General features: G+C 45.7%; 1 long non-coding RNA gene across 1 annotated transcript in view; it reads left to right on the top strand.

Moving 5' to 3' along the window:
• Positions 1-297: 297 nt before the first annotated feature.
• Positions 298-15861, top strand: part of LOC135995335 (uncharacterized) — a 32111-nt gene continuing 16547 nt past the window's right edge. The window contains exon 1 of the long non-coding RNA XR_010607092.1: positions 298-471. This is a non-coding gene — a long non-coding RNA (uncharacterized LOC135995335). The remainder of the gene's footprint in view (positions 472-15861) is intronic.

Below are 15861 nucleotides of genomic sequence, written 5' to 3'. Positions count from 1 at the left end.
TCCGATGGAGCTGAGGGATAGGGCCAGGCATGCACACAGTATCCAGCCACTGGAGCAGTCAAAATGGGTGTGACCCAACAGGAGGCTGGAAAAGCGCCTGACACACTTGGCAAGTGGTGTAATGCTCCATTCTCAGAAGGAAATTCTTTATTGAACCCCTCTAGCAATGAACTTTTGGCCTGAAGCTGGAGTTTGGATTGCACAAGCTCAATAAATGTGTAATTATAAATACCAGAGACACACCAAGCACCCCCCACACAAGTAGGACCTGTTTCAGAAGTCGGGAAGGAGCAAACGTGTAGGCAGTGAACCCGCTGCAGGAGCCAGCTGCTCTGAAGGGGAGCAGCCCCTGCTCGGGGTGTGGGCCCTGCAGGAGATGGCTCCTGCCCAAGAAGGTGTCATCGGTCATCCTGGGCATCGTGGCAGCCAATCAAGCCAGCAAAGCCATCAAACTTTCAGCCTCCTCCTCAGGTATTGCTGCTTTGAATTGGCTGCTTGACAAGTGTGTGGTAATTCTGCTTTCACCTGAAGTCATTGCCTAATTTAGAGTTTGTTTGCAGCTTTGCTGTTCAGGAGCCAGAGCTGGATGGGAAGCCCACGGCTGTTGGGCTTTCTCTGATGTGGGAGATGGTATCGTGCAGAGGGGGAGAATCTCAGCTTTCACAAAACATCAGTCTCCAGTCTTGGTTTGTTTTTTTATTTTCTATCCTCTCTTCTTAAATTAGAGTGACTACAATGTAATGCAGAGATACCAGAACCACTTTGCTGGTAGAAACCTACCTGCAGCAGCTTGAAGCTCAGCATTGGTAGATGTTTTCTGCTCCTCTCACTCCAAAGGAGGGTTGCAGAGGTCATGGTCCGTGACACTTCCACACCTGTAGTAGAGAGTTTTGAGTGGCAGCAGGAGGGTCACTCAGGTGTTAGTGCTTACTTGGCAATTTCAGCGCGAGCTGCGTTTATGATACTCCAGGCTAAGTGTCCATGTGCCCACCAGTCCCAAAACGAACAGCCTGATTTTCAGCCTTATGGCTTGAACTGTCAGTGTTTCGCATACAGCTGTGCTGAATGGTTTGAGGCTGGGATGGATGAAAATTCTTTACACTTTCATTTCACCTATGACAGTGTGAGGTGGCAGAAGAGTCATCGCTCTTCTTGAGAAGCTGGAGATGTTGGTTTTGTGGGGTTAACCAAAACCATGTTAGCTGTAGCTCTGCCTGCACGTAAGGCTCCTGCACAAACCTCTGCTAGTTTGCATGCTGGCGTGCCGAGCCCTCACGTATGGGGTGGCTCCAGCACTGAAATAAGCAAATGAAAAGGCTGTTGAGCACAAGGTTAGATGAACCCTGAGATGGCATATTGAGTCCTTTCTGTAGGCCAGGAAGACCTGTCCAGCCTGCTCACTGTGATTATTAGGTTACCAGAAGAACTCAACAACACTTTGAAAAGTCTGCTGTGCATCTAACTGCAAACATCAGAACTGACTGTCATTGAACAAAATCAGGCAGGGGCAAAAGCCAAAAAATTGTTACTCCTATGTTAGGTTGGAGAGTGGAAAAAAGAATCCTCATCCTAAAACGTTTGGAGCAATCACCCCGGAGCCGTGGTGCACTGTGCAGCGATGCTGTGCTTAGAAGGCAGTATGATCGAGTAGGGGGTGTGTACACAAATGTGTGCACACACACGTGCATTTTAGGGTTAGCGAATGGAAATGTTTTCATTTCTACCTGAATAGGAATTTATCTTTCAGCTTTAACATACCTACTACATGACTGTTTCAAAACTATACAACCAGTGATGGGTACGAAGCACTGTCAGCAATGACTGTCAGCCAGGGCCCCTGAGTGATGATAAATAAAGTAAAATAAATAAAACCCCTAGGTGCGAGGGGCTTTATCATGGCTCTGTAAACTTCCTCGCTAAGTTTCTTGAAGCTCCGAAGGACATTAGAAGAGGTTGTGGAATAGTCTGAATGTTCATCCGCAGGACACCGTGGATCATAGTACAGCTACAGTGTGTTTCTTGCTGTTACAGGGGAAACGGCAGTGTTGTTCTAGTTTGGAAGTTTACTTAGTGTGTTCTTTAGATGTGTATGTATTAAACAAATGTGACCAAATCATTAGTCACCGCACATTTGCAGTTTGCTTATTTTGTTAATCCTATATAGGAAAGGGAAAACAAACATTTTTGTGACCATTTTAGCCATATTGTTTTATGACCTTCCTGGCATCCTTTTCCTTCAAATTCTGTGAAGTGAATTCTCTTTGCCAGTCTTCTCCATTTTTCTCTTTGAAGGCTGCTGGTGATATAACCTTCTGTTTCCTTTCGCTCTGCCTGTGGACTTCAGTTTGTTTTGGCACTTTCTGCAATTGTGAAACTTGAAATTGAGATTTTTTTATATGCTAAATTAGTTGCCTTTGCCTTAGGTGTGGCTGAGTAGGAGAATGTGGAAGTGTCATGTACACAGTTCAGCATAATATTTGTTTTAGCTGTAATCATAGTACAGTATTATAATATCAAGGCAGACTGTAGTTTATTATGGTGTACTATTGCAGTTAGTAAACAATGCTATCCAGTGTAATTGTTATATCAGTAAGACTGCTTTAACGATCTACCGATGTTTGTACTAGAAAACTAGATTTCAAGGGTTTATAATTCATCCATTATATATTGCCTGAAGGTGGAACTTAACATAGTCTGCACCAATATTGGGGAAATCCCTGTTCTCTCTGTACCGCCCACTGGATCAGGGCCTATCGTGCTTGGAGGAAGATCTAACCTCCTCGAGCTCTGGCTGTGGAGCCTTATCTTTATGGGTAGGAATCCGTGCCAATCCCTGCAACTGAAGATAGATATTTACTCTCTCCAGCTTCTAACAAATGTATCTTCTTTTTCTTTCTTGATTTGCTATCCAATTGACTCATTTTACACTTTCAGAGGAAGGGAGTGATAGAGAATGAAAGAGCGAAATGTTTGAGAGAGAAATTTGTTTCCCAGTCAGCAAAGAGGGGAGAGTAAGAAATTCCTGGAGACGAAGTCCCTGTCCCAGACAGCTTGCTGCTCTCTGACAGTCGATGTTTATTCCCTAATTTCCAGAGGGAAGGAGATGTGATGTACTAGAATTAGTCATACTGCTATCTCCCTAACCCCAGGGTGTGTTCTGGTGTGCCTTAACAAAACCAACCCCTTAACTGCCTTAACCCCAAGGAACCTCAGTGATGTGTCTGTAGAAGATTTCTGAGTTTTCTTTTCAAAAATTGCCCCCTAGAAGATGATCTTTCTCTCCTCCTCCTTAGAGCCTGTTCTCATATTAGTTAAGGATGAGGCTATCAGTATCAACATCAATCTTTGCCCCTTGATAAGGGACCCCAAACCCACTGTCCCTTTCTTGATGCCTGTCAGCATCATGACATCAGATACAGGTTTGGGGTACTTGATGATGGATCCATACATATATTTATTTATTACTGATGCAATGCTTACAAAGAACCAGATGCGAATGTGAGAATGGGCGGTGAGTCACAGAGGACGTGGGTGTGCAAGGAGGCTCCTGATGCAGGTGCTGATGTCGGTGTTGCCAATGCCCTGATCGGAGGCAGCGTGTGCTGCACACACCGAGGGGCCCTGGGCTGGGGAGGTTTGTTGTCAGAGTGGCTGCTCAAGGGAGCTGTGGTCCATTTGTACAGAAACACCAGAGGTGAGGTTTGAGATCCACTGGATCTGTGAGTTAGCAGTCATGTGTCCTGCAAACCTGGTAAGACAGTAATATTGATGTCAGCAGAGTTCAAAGTGGAAGAATTTCAGGGAGATCTGCTATGAATTGCATACTCTTGCTGTGTGTTGTGTTTGTGCATTCATATTCAGGTGTAGGTAAGTCTGAGAGCACAAATCCAGGCACAAACACCAGAGCCATACCTTTTCCCTGCTCCAAAGAAGAACACAACAAGGATGCGATTCCAGAACGGGAGGAAAATGAAGGAGCTGTCTGGCCTGCGGTGGACCCTGGGAGAAGCAAAGCTCTGCAACTCCTTGCGAGTGCAGGAGCGCTGAGAGCTGGTATGTGCAGGGGTGAGCTGACACCAGCTCTGCCCAGATTGTTTCAGGGGAATCCTCTCATTCCTCTCCTTTCACCCATCTTCGCTTCCCATAGGTTTCATGTGGGAGGGTGAAACCTAGCTTTGCAATCAGAACATTGTCAAATTAGTAGTAATCAGCAATTCTATAAATAATCTGCAATAATAGGAACAAGTGCTAGGGGGAGCAGAAGAGCTGTTGGTAAAACACCTATCATTTAAACAGTAGATGCTGCTGGTGACTTGCAGCAGTGGTCAGTAAAAGTCTCTATAAAATGTAGAAATAGATGCATTTAAAAGAGAGATTAGTTTGTTTTAAAGCTTCCTGACTGATTGGCTGTATCTCCTAGAATTCTACCTGATCAGTTGCACTTACCTGCAATTACAGTAGGCTATGTTCTTGTGTAGGAAGCAACACAGTGTAATGGATTAACTCAATTCACTATCTAGTGTGGTGCAGCTGCCTCTTGAGTGAAATACAAAAGTTAGTTAACCAACAAGACTTCACAGCAGAGCTTGGGAGGGGCACAAAATGCTGAGGTTTTATGTCAGCTGCCTGGTGAAATCTGGAATAGTTCTGTCAGCTGTCAATGGAATTGTTTGATTTATACTCATGTACAAAATCTAGCCTGAAAAATGTCTCCAGGAGAAACTGCTTCAAAATGTTAGCAATAATTTGGCCAGAAAATGGAGTCTAAGGCAATTTCTGCTGGGAACGCAGTTCACAGATGTATTTAAGCCAGCTGCATACACTGGCTTGGATTCACATATCTATCTCTGGGCTGCACTCACAGGACAGAGCATAGTATGCATATAAGCTGTATTACTACACTGAAAGGCAGTATGGAACCAAAAGCAGACAGGACAAAATCTTCTATCTCATCCCAACATCATGTGAGACTTGCATGTACTCACCCAAGAGGCATTCTCCTTTGCTAGTCTGGCTGGTTTTACCACGGTAGGGTTATGATACTAGCAATTTGATTATGGTGCAAGTGGAGGATTAAGGATTTAAGTTTCCTGTGGTATAATTTTATGATTCCATGTGTAGAATTACACTGATATTATTAGAACTGTCTACAGAAAAGACATTTTAATATAAAAAATTTGGCAACATTTGCGTTTTCCTCTTCTTTAGGAAAAAATCTACTGCAGTACATCGTTGGTTTGTTGCCTCGGGACTTTCTGAAGAGCAGTGCTAGGTCTCCTCACTTCTCTGGAAGTTAATTCTTCTTCATTCTGCCAAGGGCCTTTTCCTTTCTCTATCAAACAGCTCTCAATACCATCCACCTTATTCTTTTGCCTTCTGTGGACTAATAATCTACCTGTTGCTTCAGTAATCACTGCCATGTTGACAGTACTTTGTAGATTTGTCTTCTTGTAAGTTGCAAAGCACTCTGCATAGCCACAGAGCATTCATTCATTTGATGGATGTATAAGGTACCTCTTCAGTGATGTGCTAAAAGGACAGTGCTGATCTGAAAGCAAAGCTGCTCCACTTAAAGCTGGACAAATACAGACCAATGGATGGCAAAAGCAAATGTAAAACCCATTACATAAATCTTCTCTCAAGAAAAACTTCAGTCACAAAAAGTGAAGGCCAAGAGAAATTCTATAAATACACCAGGACAGGAAGAAAAGAGGAGGTAAATGCCAGGGAGGAAGAGCAACTGCTTAAACTAAAGGCAACACTGGCACAAGAGCAGATGGGTGTCATCTAGCCAGTAGTAACTTTAGGCTGATAATTAGAAGGTTTCTAACCATCAGAGGAGAGAGACTCTGGAGCAGACTCCCAACAAAAAGTGATGCTTTTTGCTGTTTTGCCTTGGTTTTGTGTTGTTGCGTTTTGTTGTTGTTGTTGCTTAATTCTTGCTGTAAGCCGAATTTAAGACAGAACTCAGTAAGCTGGCATGAGGGGTTGTATTATCTGATGTAGTGTACGTGTTTGCACATGTCCTTCATCCTGTGCCCCTGCAGTTCTCAGTGAGCGGAAGGACTTGGGAGGAGAATAGCATCTAGGTAAATGTCAGCCATCGACGCAGTGTGAGTTCATCTGAAGTGTTTTCATCCTTGGACTTGGGAGAGGAAACAGCCGAGAGCTCTCTCGTTTGTCCCTGTGGCACAAACAATCATTCCCAGAACTGATTCCTGGTGTGTGAGGCCTGAAGACACCAGGAGGCAAGAAAACTCACCCTGGGGATTCTGTCCCTCTACAAAGGACTGCAGAGTGGTCCTCCCTGCTGCTGGAGAAGACGGGCCTGGAGCAGAATGTGAGATCTAAACAGCTATTGGTTTTGCAGCCTATCAATTCCAAATCTGAGGCTGTAGCATGAGCCTATCTCCAGTGACATCTCACTGAATTTGAATCACTTCTGCTGCTGCTAATGTACAACAGGCAGATGTGTATTCTCACACCCACTGCTCACCTGTGATTCTGTTCTTCTCTTCAGTAATTGTGAAAGTCACCTGATAATTCAGCTAAAAGCCCTTACGAGACATTACATAATGTCCTCGGAGAAACCCTGTCTGCTGTAACCTTGGATGGATTATTATGTAAAACTTTCTCTCTTTTTCTCAGTTGTTTGTTTTTGGGTGGGGACTCAGGCTGGATTTCCACTTGGCCGAACCTAAAAGGTTTCAGGTTTACACTGAATTGCTCCACTATTTTATTAATCTCTGGAGACGGTGCTGGAATTGGCCTTAGCATCACAAGTGAAATGAGTTTGGCAGGGCTCTCTGGAGTTGAGGCAGCACACCTGGCCATGCTCTGAGGTGCGATTCAGCTCAAGTGGTAACACTTACTCAAGAAAGCCCTCAGCTATAATGTGATGATTTAATTAGCATCACTGGACCAGCTCCATGGGATAAAACCTTCCCCCAGTACTCCTTCAGGACTGCAGAGCTTTCTGTATGCACAAGTAATGCTGAAGAGATGGTGCATTGCTTGTGAATGTGGGCAGACCTCTGCTGAGCAGGATGAGTACAACAAGGCAGGTCCCAGCTCACCTGCTGAAACTCCTGCCCATGGCTTCTCCTCCTTGGGTGGCTGTTGAAGGCTTGAACAGAAGGACTGGCTGGCTCACTCTTCTTTTGCTCAAGACCCTGCGGCCCTGCCTGCTCTAATGAATGGCCCATGGGTGACACTGAGCTCCTGTGGAGATCTGGATGAAGGTTAGAAGTTGACGACCAGAGCAATGAGGCACCCAGCCGTTGCTGAGCATCCTGCACCTGTCTGCATCTTGAAAAACCTTCATCCCCAGCTGCTGGGGCGGAGGAGATCAAGCAGAGCTCTACTAGCAGATTCCTGCACGGAAGCAGTAGCAGAGCAGTGACCAGGCGTTAATGGCCATTGTCACCACCACATCATTGCATGAGTGCTGGAGGAGCCGACTCATTCCTGTGGGTCTCCAACCCTTGTCTTTGTTCTTGCACCAGCATCCTGCCCAGTTCTGCCTGGTGTCTAGCGTGGCATAGTTCATCATCTGTCTCAGCAGAGACTAGGGGCTTGTCAGGGCTGTGGTGTGGGCAGCATTTTGTCAAGGGGAGGGGATGGGAGAGCAGAGCCAAGAGCTTTGAGGTGGTGTCTGAATGGAAATACTTTCTCTGAAACACTGCTTTTGGCTGCATGTTTCAAAGGAGAATGAAAAATTTTATGTCAGTTCAAAGAGTTCTCTTTACACTGAGATTTTGAGAAAAGTTTTTTTTTCTTGAAAACTGAGGTTAAAGAAAGTCAAGTGCAGAAAAATTTCAGTTGAGGAATCTATCAAAAAGTGCAAAATACTAGTTTTAAAAAATTCCCCTATTGAGGGGGAGAAAAAAACCAATTATTTTTAACAGCTCTGTTTTTCAAAGGGCAATTTTTCCAGCCAGAAAAGTATCAAGCATCTCTATCAAAATTGTGTTTCCTCTGCTTGTTCACTTCTCCTTTTTCCCTTATTTGGGGCGTCCTGTAACAATGGGGAGTCCAGAAAGTCTTTTTTCCCCAAAGGTTTGCTCACCTCCTTGATGAACAAGCTTCAGGCTTGTCATGAAACCTGAACCCAAGAAAGGTTTCCTGGCTTCAGCTTTCAGTCTGATGTTGCACATGGCTCTGGCTCGAAGGATTGCTTTAGTATTGGAGCAGGGATGGGAAATCCACTTGTGCAGAGGAAAAAAAGATGGAAAGCATATATGGGCTGCAGTGTGGAAAATCCAGCTGCAGGGCAGCCTCTCTGTCCCTGCTCCTAAACCCCGGGCTGGTGTTACGCTGCAGTTCTCACCAGCTTTGGCAGCTCAGCCAGATTGCTATGGACCACCTTAAATGTTTTCCATGCCAGCTGAGCACAGAAAGCTGCTGAAATGGGTCTCTGCTGTGCAGTGCGCACTCTCTCTCAGCAATGCCCTCATGGTGACTCAGTCCTATTCCCAGCTTCTTTTAACCCACAGCAGGTCAAGAGTTTAACAAAGTGACTGGGGCTGGGAGCCAGGTCCCCAGAGTTGCAATCTGCAGCCAGCATGCCAGCATCTGGAAAGCATTTGTGACCAATAAAAAATGAATGTGCAGACTCCGCCAAAGCAGCAATTGTTTGGCATCTCAAGCCCAGATCTTTACAAGATGATTCTTCTGAGGCTTGGAAAGGTTTGCCTTAGTGTTTTCTAATAAAAACAGTTCTGGACTGGGCCAATAGTCGGGTGAACAGTGCTATGCGTCGCCACATGGGAGACAGCCAGCCTGGAGTGGGAAGACGTTGCTGGAGTCCAACCGCTCCGCTGGCTGGGGCTGGGTGCCGCATGTCGGTGATGCTCCCGCTCAGGCCAGGGACGGGGCACTGTGCGTGCCACCGCAGCTGCCATTCAGAGCACACTCTGACCTTGGGCTGTTTTATCTGGTGACAAAGGACTCTGGGGGAAGGGCACACAGAGGAGCACATGGTAGAAAACACCCTACTGTTAGGGCATGAAGCTCTTGTTCAGTCTGACAAGCGCTGCCTTAGACTAACCCACAGATAAGGCAGCTTCCAGTACTCGGCAGTCACTTTTCCAGCTGGTGCAGCTTAAATGCATCAGGCTGTCCCTGCAGGGTACAGTTGCATTCCCACCTTTTTGCTAGTTCCCTAACGGCAAGAGATCAGGGGGATTGTAGGGAGCTGCTTCTGGGCCTTGTCATGTATGGGGAACAGCACAGGTCCCTGTCCAACCCGTAAGAGACCAGAGAGAAGAGGTTTTGTGCATGTGTGGGCTGGTACTGGAGCAGGACAAGCCTGCTAGAACGGGTCAAGAAAGGTGGAAGGCACAGCATAACATGCACATGCTGCCATTGATAGTCCTTGCCAGCAGCTAGCTCATCCAGCTCTTGTTGAGCACATCCGAGAGTCCTAAGGATGCGTTGAACTCAGCACCCTCCTCCTCCTTGCAATGCTCGGTGGGATGGGTTTGTCCATATGAATGTTCCTTGCCTCAGCTGGATTCCTTCCTTTCTGCTGCTTTATCTCTCTTCTCTGGAGTGACCATGACTGGCAGGTGTGTACAAGCATCTAAGGCTGTTTGGGCTCTACCACCACATATCCTGAATTCCACTGCGAGGAAACAAACACAGATGAGTGGAAGCTTAGTAATTATTTTGCAAGTTGCCAGAATATTTTTTGCTGGAGCTAGATGGATGTTGTTCCTATGGTGTCATCCTTCTGCCTGCAGAATCAGTACAGTGCCATGGCTAAAGCAGCACAGCTGGGGTGGAAGAAGCCCCCTGGCTACACCCCATCTTAGCTCTGAAGACAGTGAAAAGAAACTCACAGTTGGTTGTTCCCCTGATTCTGAGCATGATCTGCAGAGGGACTGCCGCAGCAGAAGAGGAAGCTGGCATCTGAACTGCAGGATTAGAGCACAGATACAATCCAGATGCTGCAGCCTCTTGCATTTGATGGTGCCTTTGAGGGGCATCAAAACTGATGGTTGGGATGAGGATTCCTTCATCCTATAAATGAAGAGGGTTTATTTTATTTGTTTACATTTCAAACTGCAGATATCTGAGGTAAGGTCTTCTGGGACTGTGAGGGCTCTGCCATTTTACTAAGTTTGGTTTTGACTTGGTACCATTGTTCTCACCTGGGTCCTGCTTGCAACTGGAAAATGAGATGGAGTTGCCCAGTTGTCAGCTACTGCATGTCAATGTGCTTTTTTCCACATATTTTCAAAGGGTGGATTAGGGTGGCTGACCCAGGGTAGGTAAAAACGGCATCATTTGAAGAGATGTTACTGGTCTGGGTCAACCTACAGTATTGTTAACATTCCCCCTTGTGTTCCTAGTCTTAGTGGGATTAACAAAACAAAACCAACCCTCCTCCCCCAACGCATTTTACTTTGAGTTTGTGTCACACATGCAAAATCCCTCCAAAGGAAACTCTACCAAATCCAATTTATTTGCCCTGGTTTGAAAACTTCAAGTTGGGCGAAGTTGGCTTTAAAAGTTGAGTGACTCTTGGCCAAAACCAGCCAGAGTTCATCTCTCAGAACAAAGAGAAAACCAGATGCATATTTAGTTTTGCTTTGGGACGTTTCTTGGAACCCTGAAGTTATTGTCACTTACTCCTGTAGTCATTTAAAATCAGTCCTTGGGTGATGGCTGGTTCATATCAGCCATGTTCTCCAGAAGTGCCAATTATTTTTCCTTTTGTTACTATTCGTGCTTTTTTTTTGTGGGAGAGTTGCCTTGTTAGCCCTAGTAAGAGATTATTTAGAGCTTGCAAAATACATCTTGTGACTACTCAGCACTTTCCATGCATCCCTGAGCATTGCTTCTATTTCCTCTTGATGGAGATGGGGCCTGGTCTCTTCGCTTCTGTTGTCCACGCAGCAGTTTCCTCACAGTATTAAAAACGTTCCACTTCCTACAGATGCTTAGATACGCTGGCCTGGGGTTGCGTTAACCCCAGCAGTGCTGCTGCATCGACGGGGCCTGTTGAGCCTCCCAGTGAGCAGAAGTAGCTTTGTTGACAGAACGGGCTAATGCTGCAGCCACCCCGGGAGGTGGTGGGGTGCTGGGCAGGGAAATCCAGAATAAAAGCATAAGGAGGTGTAGGGCTGTGGCATGTCCTGGGCACCTGGTCAGTGCCGCTAGCGTTGGTTTGGGTGCTGCACCTGGAAGGCTGGAGGTGTGGAGACAGGCGACAGTCTGGGACAGCAGCAGGATGCGGGACGGCTGTGCAGTAATGCAGAATATACATCTCAGGAGGGAGGTGCCGCGCATGCTGGTGAGCAACAAGCAGATATAGTGGGCATATCACAAGGTGACAGTGATACACGTATGAGACAGTTCTTGTGATGATCCTGGGGCTGGATTTCTGGTGGCTTAAGATCATTAACCCTCTTGCACACAGCAGGCTGCTGTCTGCGTGGTCACAGAATTCTTCTGCTGTCTATCCCTAAACATGTTCGAATAAAGGCTGCTGTATTATATCTCAGCATTCTCCATGGTTGCTTCACTGTGGTCCTCTTCCCTGCCTCACTGACAGTGAAGGGTTAAATCCCCCTTTTCCCATGTGCCTGCTGATGAACTGTGAATATGCAGCTCGGACCTGTTTTCACGCATATGTCCCTCTCTATAATCCAATCTTCTTCTCCACTGTGGCACAGACCTGGGGGCTCTTCTGCAGCCTAGTATGGCAGGTCTGCTGCCATGGGATAAGAAGCGGTAGGTTGATTTACATAATTACATATGCAAATAAGCCAAATCAGGATCCTTTCATTCAGGTTTTAAGGGAACTCTGTCCATGGGCTGAGAGCAAAGGGATTTGAAAGGAAGGGTGGTTTTCTTCTCTTGAGCTCTTGTGAAACAGAGCACATCCTCAGAAAAGTGCTGCTGTTCCCAGATGTGTAGAGCCCAATGGGCATAAATGATTAATTGTGCAAAAACACCTGATAACCCATCCCATGCAAATGCACTCTTACCCTCTAGGCCTACATCATCTGTTCCCTCTCCTAGAAGTGTGGACTGCATCCTTATGCAGGAAATGAAAGAAACTCCATCTCCGAGGAACAAAGGAAATTCATCTCTTCATCTGGTGGAACATTTAAAAGAGGTTAAGAGCAGCAACAGCCTCACACCTGTGGCATACCAGATGAGCGCTGGTGGAGACACGTGGGGAGGTCATTTCAATGTGTGCCCTTAAAAAGGTTACAGAGAGTAAATCAGAGCACGGCAGTGTCTGTCAGCACTCAGAACGAGGACTCCAAACATTTGTGCTTCTACTTTGTTCAGTTTCTCTTAGTCCCATGTATTACCTCCAGCCTGGTGTGTCCTTCAGGAAAGCTCCCAGAGCACCAGAAGAGAACGGTGTGAGCCATCCATGACAAATTCTTTGGTCAGTTCAGTGATCTTGTTTCCAGCAGTGACCCTTGTAGAGGTTCCCAGTGAACACTCCAAAACAAATGAGGCTAACGAGGTATCTGGTAAGGCAGTACCTGTTCTTGACTTGTGAGGATAGGACAGGTACCAGCAGCATCACACAACTATTTAGCTGTCTCTTGCAACAGTGGGACTAGAGGTAAATTGGACGTGTTAATTAAAGATTGAATAAAAAATAATGACCTTTTGGCAATTTATAGTGCTTTGCCTTTAGAATTCCATTGACTTTAGGGCAATGTGTATATTGCTGTGCCATTCTGAGTGACCAACTCTTTCTTGAACATACATGGAACTTTCCAATTTGCTTTAGATGAGGGAAAATATGGCCAGGTACCCTAGCTAAATGCCACAGATTACGGAAGGGAAGAAATAAAAAACCCATCCAAGAGATGCAGTACCTAGGTGCTGTTGACTCTTCTATCCATTATGAATGGATTCCTTGGGTGATGTTAGGAGGCTCCCTCTGACATCTAGTTAAGTCACCTCTGGAGTCTCTTTACCCCTGGAGCAACACAAAGTTGCCATAGGTAGGATCAGAGCTGGCTCGTTGGGAGTGTGTAAGCTGTTCCTGTCTGACTCTGCTGTCCTTGCACGCTCCATTGCACCCAGCAGGTCTCTCAGTTCTTCTAAGTCAGTGTCTACTGCAGACAACCAATAGCATCATCTACACCAGCAGGACATTTCAGAAGAGCAAAGAACCAAAGATCTTGTGATTCTTCTGAGAATTAGCTAGTGCTGAAGAGAAATACATCTCTGCAATCCTGCGAGCACTGTTGGCACAGATAGTAATGAGGTTGTGTCCATCTTTTGCAGCTCTAATGCTCACACAGCAGCAGTGTTGGGGGTATCCTGTGTTCTCCAAGGCTCACTCCCAAAATGAAGATGAGTGGTGTTACTGCCGGGAAACAGGGCTACTCTTAGCTCTTGATCTGAGTTCAGGCTCTGATGCCCAAGAGATAGGTCCTTACTATTGAGATCTGTTGAATTTGTATAGCATTTTGTAGTACCAGTGCACACTGGGTAGAACTAGTTAAGTCAGGCAGTGCTCTCTTGAATTTGGTGCATGACAGACAAGAAACTAGTACAATCTTCTTGACTATGAGTGGATAAACTTAGGTGGTAGCTACTGCTACTTCTTCAGCAAGCCTGTTAGCAGCTGAGGCAGGAAGAGTAGGGGATTAAAGGAGGAGGGGTAGCTTTATTCCTTGAAAGGTGAGCTTTTGAAAGCAAAGCTGAGTTTGCATGTCAGGCAGAAGCTGGGTGTGCCTGGCAGAGCCTCTCCTGTATTCTCACAGAGGGTCTGGGTCTGGAAGGCTGGGGCTGCAGCGGCTTTTAATAGTGTTCAGCCATGTAGTTTGATTCTGTGTTTTGCTTCTACAGTCAGTAGGGATGTCTTTGTCATCTCTTGATCCTCATCCCAGTGATAAGCCTGACCTGGACTGCAGGTGTCACCCAGTATTCAGTTTCTCAGTTCTGACCGAGTCTACGTTGGGTGGGATGAGGAGCACACTGACCAGCTCTGCTTTTACACGCACAAGTATTTGCCATAGCAGAGAATCTTGCAAGTGTGAGTGTGTGTATTTATAGGGAGGCAGATGTAAACCACATTTGTCCTGTGTATCTGGCAAAGAGAGAGCGTGAAATATTTGTGACCCAAGTCATTGGCTTTCCTGCCATTTGTATAAAAATTTCCAGATGTGATTGTTGATGCCTCACCTGGGACCAATTAAAGGAAGAAGGAATATCCAGAACCAATTGTGTTCATGTGGATACTTGACTTGTTTGTGCATGTGCGTGCATGTGCCCATCTCTGTTGCAATGTGTGTGTTTTAAAGTAAAGCAGAATTTCAGTTCAAAAAACTTGTGTTTTCTTCTTCCAGGGGCCTTCCTTTTGTCTCCATTATCCTTTCCTCCTCAAATTGTCCCCGTCCCACAAACCAGGATCAATTTAGATTTCTTGGACACTTTCTTTCCTCATATTCATCCTCACACCTTTTCTCTTATGCTTTCTAATAGCTGCTCTGTGCCTCACCTTGATCACAGCAACTGTTTGACGCAGGCACAAGGTTTCCTGGAGAAGGAGGTTCCTGAATGCTATAAACTTCTAGAAGGACGGTGTGAAATCCCGAGGAACACAGCAGCGACTAACCAAAACAGGGTCTAGCACAATGTTTGGACTGCTCATCACCAAGCGAGCCCTGTTCTCTGCTCTGTCTCCCACCCTCACTTTTCTCACCTATTACTTCTGCTGGGTCCATATTAGATTGTGCTTGGAGATTAGCGTCCTGGCTCTCCCCTTCCATGCTGTGTCCACAAAAACTTTGTCCTTATCACCTGTTTTGTCTTCATTTTCTTCACTCTGGAAATGATTGGAAACATCTGTCCCTCTTGCTTCTTTTCTGTTGAGTTTCTCTGTACTTATTTGTCCCTCCCCACAGTCCTCCCTGAGTGTATTTACCAAACTACCTCCCTACCTTAGTCACACTCTGCTGGAAAGCCAATATGAAATCATCCAATTTTCTTCCCTTCTTTTTTTGTTGTTTTTGCAAGGGGAGTTCAAACAAACAAACACACACGCCACCCCCTCACCCCCCCAACATCTGGTGCCTTTCAGGAGAGTAAACTCATGGCCAGAATGAGCATGTGGAAGGAAGGACAGGACGGGAATCTAGCTAGCCTGCAAAAACTAGGCATGGACCCAAAGACACAGACTTACTCTAATTTAAAGTAACCAAGAACAAAATTTGTACTTTTCTGCTTATCAGTCACCCCCTTTAGCCATGATCAAACCCATTTTGTGTACTTCCCTCCATGCCTGCTGGTGTCACCCACTTTGCCTTCCCTGTGCAAGCCTTGATTCTAAAAGGGGAAAAACACGGGGTGCTGTCTGCAGCTGGATTCATTGGACAAGAGCTCTGGAACCAGAACTGTTGCTGGAGGGGCTGTTCCTATGTAACTGTAAGCCTGGTGTGGCAAGTATCAGGCCCACAGCAAACTTTGCTTTCTCTGTCTCATTTTTCAGCATTCTCCAAGTGGACTTGAGTATGTTTACGCTTCTTTTCAATACAGAGGGTAATTCAAATACAGTTGTGAATGGTAGTGTATGTTTTACACAGTCATTTGTTCAGTAAGAAGTTACCAGGGTAGTTATGTTTTAGCTCGAGACTTTAAGCTAGGATTTTATTCCTTTAGGAACAGGTATTCATAGCTAGACTAGAACTGACAGTCATCTTAGATGACGTGTTAAACCAGGACTACAAGTCAAGTGTAGATTTATCTTTTCTGTATCTGTTGGGGAGAAATACACACGTGCTCTAACCAGACGATTATAGTCTTACTAAAACGGGTATTTTTGTTTCTATGGAATACAATGGAGGGAAATTATTCAGTGTGGTGTTGTGCCCTGGA

Source organism: Caloenas nicobarica, chromosome 16 (genome assembly GCF_036013445.1).
Source record: "Caloenas nicobarica isolate bCalNic1 chromosome 16, bCalNic1.hap1, whole genome shotgun sequence".
NCBI lineage: Eukaryota > Metazoa > Chordata > Aves > Columbiformes > Columbidae > Caloenas > Caloenas nicobarica.
The sequence above is the reverse complement of the archived record's forward strand: the minus strand, read 5'-3'. Positions and strand labels throughout refer to the sequence as shown.